General features: G+C 42.3%; 1 pseudogene; it reads left to right on the top strand.

Moving 5' to 3' along the window:
- The window catches only part of LOC101988002, a 14,766-nt pseudogene continuing 6,708 nt past the window's right edge, over positions 1-8,058 (top strand).

The raw sequence follows: 8,058 nt of genomic DNA, 5'->3' as shown, positions 1-8,058 counted from the left end.
ATGAACCCTGCAAGCCACATCATCAACTTGGCAGCAATCGGCATCAATGAAGCAACAGTGGTATGACTAGTTTGAAAATAACCATCTGCTTTCTGATTGGATTCTAGGCTTGCCCCCGCAGGAGGAATTGATGACTGGTACCACAAACTCGGTGAAAAGTCTGTGGCTGAAGAGGTCGTAAGCCTTGGGGGAGAACCTGCCGTGGCCGTTCTGCTATAGGAACATGATGTCAAACTGCCTCCTGAATGTTTTTGTTTCTGTCTGTAGACTAATGCTCCTCTCGGTCTCAGGCAGAGTAGCTTCACTTTGTAGAGGGTGACAGGTAACCCAGATTCGTCACTGGCCAGAGAGCTGAGAGTAAAGGCCCGTGGAGAGCTCAGTCCTAAACTGGGCATCTGTATAAAGCCCCTTCAAGGCTCAGGGAACGTGATGGAAGAGACAGCAGAAGAAAGTAAGACAGAGTTGGGAAGGAGTTCCATGAAAGACTGGCATCTAGATGTGACATGGGTACTGCACACAAGACCTGCTGAAGACTGGGTCCATCAATATCCCGGCACGTTTGGGGGTTTCCTAAACCCCCGTGTTGTACTGAGAGCTACCATTGCTGTGAAGAATCACCATGACTAAAGCACAATGGGGCAGAAAGGGTTTATTGAGTATAGTGGTATATTATTTGTGTTTTTTAATAAATAAAGCTTGCCTGAAGACCAGAACACAAAACAATCACACTAGTCAGTCATACAGGCCAGGCAGTGGTGGCACACACCTTTAATCCCAGCAGCCATACTAGTTAGCCACAGAGCCAGGCGGTGATGATGCCTGCCTTTGTTTTTTTGTTTATTTGTTTTTGTTGGGGATTTGTTTTTTCTGAGACAGGGTTTCTCTGTGTAACAGTCCTAGCTGTCCTGGAACTAGTTCTTGTAGACCAGGTTAGCCTTGAACCCACAGAGATCTGCCTGCCTCTGCCTTCCAAGTGCTGGGATTAAAGACATGTGCCACCACCGCCCAGTATGGTGCATGCCTTTAATCCCAGCACTAGAGAGGAATATAAAAGGGGATGAGAAAGGAACTCTCTCTCTCTCTTTCAGTCTGAAGATTTCATAGAGGAAGACACTCTCTAGTGGCTTAGCTGCTTTTCTTTTCTGATCTTCAGGTTGAACCCAAATATTAGTCTCTTGGTTTCTATTATTCATGTTACAATTTGGTTTACTCTTCCACATCACTGTTCATCATCAAAGGAAGTCAGGACAGGAACTTAAGCAGGACAGGAACCTGGAGGCAGAAGCTGATGCAGAGGCCATAAGGGGGACTGTTTACTATCTTGCTCTGTCTGCTTTCTTATAGAAAACCAGATCAACAGCCCAGGGATGGTACCACCCACAATGGGCTGGGCCCTCCCCCATTGATCACTAATTAAGAAAATGCCTTAGAGGCTTACAGTTTATTCTCTAAAATATGCGTCAGTCTAAAGGCTTTAACTGTGATTGACCTTTCTGTGGTGAAGAGTTAAATACTCTTCCCTTGTTCTGGAAAAGAAACATTCAATAACTTGGATAAAAGAATAACTTAGTTGCAAGTTTCAACAAACAACAACAAGCCAGATTTAGAAAAAGAGAGACTACCAGAACTTGAAGAGAGGCCTTGAAAATTTTGCATGCAGACAAAAGCAAAGGAAAAATGAGAAGGCAGCAAAAAAATATTCAAGATCTCTAAGACAGCACTAAAGATCAGCATCAAGTTTCTTGTAGTAAATTACTTCTGTAATCCTAGAACTTGGGAGGCTGAGTTAAGAGGAGTTCTGTGAGTTCAAGGTCAGTCTATGCTATGGGCATTTTAGACCAGCTCTGATTAGAGTGAGACCCTGTCTCAAGAAAAAAAAATAGCCGGGCGCGGTGGTGGCGCACACCTTTAATCCCAGCACTCGGGAGGCAGAGGCAGGCGGATCTCTGTGAGTTTGAGACCAGCCTGGTCTACAGAGCTAGTTCCAGGACAGGAACCAAAAGCTACAGAGAAACCCTGTCTCGAAAAAATCAAAAAATAAATAAATAAATAAATAATTAAATAAATAGTGCCGGCTGAATGGCTACGGTAAGGCACTTACTGCACAAGCCTGGTGTCTTAAATTCAATCCTTGAATGCCGTGGGATAATCCCTATGTATTCTGTGAATATAGTTTATGCTTATTGGTTAATAATAAAGCTGATTGTCCTATAGCAAGGCAGAATAAAATTAGGGAGGAAAACTAAACTCAGAATGATTGAATAAAGAAGGGGAGACTTGGAGGAGTAGGAAGACAGACAGAGAATGAGTCAGACATACAAAATGGGATAGAGGTAAAGGCCACCAGCCTCATTAATAGAAATGGGTAAGTTGTAAGAGCCAGTTAGTAATAAGCCTGAGCGATTGGCCAAGCATTTTATAATTAATATTAGCTTCTGTGTGTTCATTTAGGATTGGGCAGTCAGGACAAAAAACTCCATTTACACCTGAATCCACAGTGGAAAGGGAGAACAAACTCCCAAACAGTGTCTTCTGACCTTCACACAAGCATCATGGCTTGCATGCCCAAGTTATATATATGCACGCCATACACATATATACACAATAATAATAAATAATAAGAGTAAAACAGTTAAATGATCAGGTGACTGAATGGCATACCCAAGGAAGAATATCAGGCTGAGGTCATAGAAAAATTGATTCACTGAAACAACAGAGGAAAAGTTCTCAAAGCTTGGGAAAGACAGAGGTCCCCAGGTAGAGGTGGCACTTGGAACCCCAAATAAACACAACCAGAAAAGAATCCCTCCACGTTGTGTTACCAGCGTCACTCCCTTCCACAGCCCTTATCGCGAGTCTTCCTAGATATAAACAATCTGGCAGCGTGCCGACATAGCCCACACAAGGACCTGTACAGCTGTGGTGCCTGCAAATGTGCTTTTCCTCCCTGATGTTATAATAGTGGAGGACATCTGCTTAGGACCTCGGACTTGCCTCCCTGGGAGTGGGTTGACAATTGTGGTGATTTGGAAGAAAACGGCCCCCCAAAGGGAGTGGCACTATCAGGAGGTGTGGCCTCATTGGAGGAAGTGTGTCCCTGTAGCAGTGGGCTTTGAGGTTTCCTATGCTCAGGGTACCATCCAGTACCTCAGTCAGCTTCCTGTTGCCTGCAAACACAGGACTCTGCTTCTACTCCAGCAATATGTCTGCTTTCACACTGCCATGTTCCTTGACATGATGATAATGGGCTGAACCTCTGAAACTGGAAGTGAATCGCTCCTGTTAAATGTTTTCTTTATAAGAGTTGCCATGGTCACGATGTCTCTTCACGGCAATAGAAACCCTAACTAAGATAACACCTAAGGTTTGGAACATGGGAGTAAGCACTGTCCTGCTGAAGGCATTGGAGTCCTATCTCCTTCTTTACATCCCTTGTCCTTAGAGGAGGACACTGCCATTCAGAGAGGTTCGTTTAAATGGAAGGTATGATTTTCCACACAGCCACTGTCTGCCTGGGTGCAAAGACATTTCCCTGCTAATCCTGCTGTTGGCTCACTTCCCAGAGCTTTGTGCAGAAGTTACCCAGTTGAGAGCCTGCCATGAACTTTACCCTACTTCTAACTCACCCCAAATGTTAGCTAGAGTAACTCTATCAGGTGCTACCCTGGTGACTTGTTTACTGATGTACTGTTAGGAAATCACGCGGATGTCTGACCAGGTACCGGGGTCAACCATTTGTCATATGGACAGAGTGGAACGTTGGCTTACACCAATGTTTGAGGGAAACAGAGCGCCAGCTCTTTTCATCTTAGTGAAGAGCAAACTACAGAAAGGAACAGCCCACCTCAAGCAGATTTAAAGGCCTCCTTTGTTCATTCCTGATTCCCTGACTGCGGCTATTCTTGTGTCTCCCAGAATCAGGCTCCTGGTGACCTCCACAGTCTCATCCAACAGTAACCAGGTTCCTAATTCCCATTCCAGGAGAGAGCCCTGTAAGACTTTCTCTCCTAACTCAGTCTTGTCAGTTTGTCCTTCTGCCTTCATCCTAGGGGTTCACATAGTCTAGAATCCGAGGAGGCAGGCTGTGTGTGGCATAGATATTCCACACAGTCGCTGGGCCTCTTCTCAGTACCCTCAGTAGCTCTGGTAGCTTTCACCTGCTACACCCTCTCCTCCCGGACACTCTGGGACAAATTGGGAAGGACTAGATAAATGTGTCCTTCAGCGTCCTGTGGGAATGGAGAGCTCAGGAATGTGAGCAAGGTGAGGAGGAGATTCACTGGTGCTCACGCCTGTCCAGCTTTCTCTCTGGACAGCCAGAAAACCAACAGCAAACACAATGCACTTGGCCCACATCTCCCTATCTCTAGCTCTAAACTGTCTCCCTAGGTAGACCCTCCTCTTACCTTATCAGGGTTTTCTACCATTCCAAGCCTTCTGCCTTCAAGCTGATCTAGAAAGACTTGAATCTGCCCTTGCCTTGCCAAAGCTCACGTCTCTCCTTACATTTAGATGAGCCTCCTTTGAAAAACACGCAGTACAGAGTTCCACTTGAACTTGGAGCCAGGAAACACATTTTTCCAGCCTTGTCAGTTTGTGGAGGAAATATCTGATGCCCTGATCACCACTAGAGGAGAAATAATTTCAATCTAGATGTTCCACTGAGTGATGGCTCTTCTTCTTTCCCATCAAGCAGACATAGCCGATTTTTAGATCATTGTTGCCTGCGTTTCTGTCCTGCCCGGTTCCCACAATCGTTAAATCCCAAAGAAATCACACAGAGGCCTACATTAGTTATAAACTGATTGGCCCATTAGCTCAGGTTTCTTATTAACTCTTATAACTTCTAATAGCCCATTATTCTTTTTTTTTTTTTTCAAGACAGGGTTTCTCTGTGGCTTTGGAGCCTGTCCTGGCACTAGCTCTGTAGACCAGGCTGGTCTCGAACTCACAGAGATCCACCTGTCTCTGCCTCCCGAGTGCTGGGATTAAAAGCGTGCATCACCACCGCCGGGCTCTAATAGCCCATTATTCTTATCTGTGTTAGCCACATGGCTCAGTACCTTTTTCAGCGAGGCAGTCACATTTTGCTTCTTCTGTGGCGGGCTCACAACTGCAGAAGGAACTTCCTTCTTCCCAGAATTCTCCTGTTCTCATTGACCCATCTAGACTTCCTGCCTGGCTACTGGCCAATCAGCGTTTATTTAAAATATAATTGACAGAATATAGACCATGGTCCCAGATCATCTTGTCAAATGCTGCATCAAAATGTCAGTCTAATCATCAAATGCAAATGGGAAAGGAAAGGAAAAGAATCACATTTTCCTAACTGACTTTAGCAGAAAATTGTCCCAGCGGGTGCATGTCCCAAGTTAGACATCTAACAGAATGGATAGGTATCCCTGCCTGTTTTAGAAATACTTTATTTTCTCCCCACCCTCAAAACTTAATAGCTTATTTTTATAAGTCAGTGAGTGGAAGTTGCCAAACCTTAAAATTATCGTGTCCCTAGACAGGTTTTTCTAGAAAAGGGAGTCTCCTTCACTCAGGTCACCCAACTGAAGGTGCTGCCTTCTTAAGTGAAACATTTGACACATCCACTGACTCTCAGCACTCAGGTGATGTAGGAAGTCCCTCTGTACGCTGTGGATATATTTTATTGCCATTGGTTAAGAAAGAAGCTGCTTTGGCCTAAGACAGGAAAGCTAAACTGTGTATAAGGAGAAAGAAGGTAGAATCAAGGGAGAGGCAAGCAGCTGCCGGAGAAATAAGATGTGAAGTAATAAGTAACGAGAACTGTTGTAAGACATAAACTAATAGAAACAGGCTAATGTAAGTTGTAAGAGGTAGTTAATAGTAAGCCTGAGCTAATAGACCAAACAGTATTAAATAACATTAAACCTCTGAGTGGTTATTTTAAAAGTAGTTGTGGGGCCAGGTGGGATGAGAAATCTCCAGTTATTATGCTTTTAATCCCAGCACCTGAGGTAAAAGCATGGATTTTGAGTTCTGTGAGTTTGAGGCCAGTCTGGTCTACACAGTGAGTTCTAGTACTGTCAGGGCTGTATAAAGAGAGCCTGTCTCAAAAAAAAAAAAAAAACAGAAAGAAAGAATGTAGGTATAAATTAATTCATGGGTTAATCAATGAAGGAATCAGAAACAATCAATGTAACTTCTTCATAGATGGGGAGAGAGGCAGGAACAGAATGAGAAACTGAAAAAAGCTAAGTGGATATTTATGTTTCATTGGTCATTTGAATGCTTGCTACTTCATGATTTCTTGGTTGAAGGATATTAGAAATTTCCGAGGCAAAAGCAGCAGAGGGAGAAAGCTGAACTTCGATAATACACATATCAGACATAAATGAAGGGTGGCTCCTACACACATGTGCATCTGTGGACATTCAAGGACACACACACACACACAAATGAATAAAAATAAAATACATCTTAAAAATAAATAAAAAAAGAAAAAGCCTAGTGTAAGAAAATGGAGGTTTCTTGACCCACCTGGTCCTGCAGCTGCTTTTAAAATAACCACGCAGAGGCTTAATATTAATTAAATACCATTTAGCCTATTAGCTCAGGTTTATTATTTATTAACTCTTACAACATAATTAACCCATTTCTACTATTTTATATTTTACCACGAGGTTAGTGACTTGTTACCTCACATCTTACATTTACAGTGACTGCTGGCATCTTCTTCGGACTCTGCCTTCTTCCCCCACCACCCAGTCTCTATGTTTCCCACCTATCACTGTTCTGTCCTGCCAAAGGCCAAAGCAGTTTCTTTATTAACCAGTGGTAATCAAACATATTCACGCATACAGAGGGGAATCCTACATTGTCTCCCCTTTTCTGTCTAATTAAAAAGAAAGGTTTTAACTTTAGCATAGTAAAATCACATATAAAAAACATTATCAATAAAGAATTGCAGACAATATTTAGTCTAGTTGTATTTGAAAAAAATTAAAGAAAATACCTATCTTTGCAAGTCTAAAGTTTCATATATAATTTATCTTTCAATATAACTAAGGAAAACTATGATTATAACTATCTAGTCTTTAACTCCATCAAAGACCCCAGAAGGACATACTATTACCTAAGTATAAAGGAAATGAATTGTAAGCAACTTCCAAAACTCTAGAAATGACAGAGATATCTGGCTGTCTGGACATTCACCCAAAGTTCTTCTGTAATGTTGGGACATCCATCTTTGGCCTATAGGCCTAGAGTGTCTGGCAGATTTCTCAGTGAAGTAGTAAATCTGATGGACTGTCCTGCCTATCTTGGCAAAATCCATCAGTTGCTTTCTTCTGTGCACTGCAGAATGTCTGATAGACTCTTCTATTAAGCTAGAACCCTGAAGGACTGTCTAACCTTGTTTTGACAAGTTTTCTATGGGTCCTGCATGTCCAGTTTATACAGCATATTGTCAAGCAGACCAGGCAAGAGCAGGTTCTTACCCAAATGGCTAGTCTCATCATATTGAAAGCAAACTCCCTAAGGAGCTTTTTTGATGCCAAGCAACCTCTTTAAGTAATTGGTGCTGCCAGAAGCAGATGTGTGTCATTGTCAAGAAAAGTATAAGTCCTTAAAACATTTTAAATGCAATATTCTGTAGGCCTTTGAAGTGTTTGAAGATTACCTATCTATTTGAAATGTATCTCTGAATATCTAGAAAAGATAAGTAATAAGACTATAAGTTTGACTATTAAAGATAACTATTAATTTGTATTTATTAACTATATATTACATTTTTAAATGAGTTGCATAAACATAATACCTTTAAAAAAGAGAAGAAATATATTTATAGTATAACAAAAATGACCTTAAATTTGTACCAATAAACCAAAATCCATACCATTATAAAGTATTTTCAGATTAACAGTTGTTTTTTTGGTTTAAGAACTTAGATCCAAGCCGGGCGGTGGTGGCGCACGCCTTTAATCCCAGCACTTGGGAGGCAGAGGCGGGTGGATCTCTGTGAGTTTGAGACCAGCCTGGTCTACAGAGCTAGTTCCAGGACAGGCTCCAAAGCCACAGAGAAACCCT

This window comes from Microtus ochrogaster, chromosome 1 (genome assembly GCF_000317375.1).
Source record: "Microtus ochrogaster isolate Prairie Vole_2 chromosome 1, MicOch1.0, whole genome shotgun sequence".
In the NCBI taxonomy this organism is placed as follows: Eukaryota; Metazoa; Chordata; class Mammalia; order Rodentia; family Cricetidae; genus Microtus; species Microtus ochrogaster.
The sequence above is the reverse complement of the archived record's forward strand: the minus strand, read 5'-3'. Positions and strand labels throughout refer to the sequence as shown.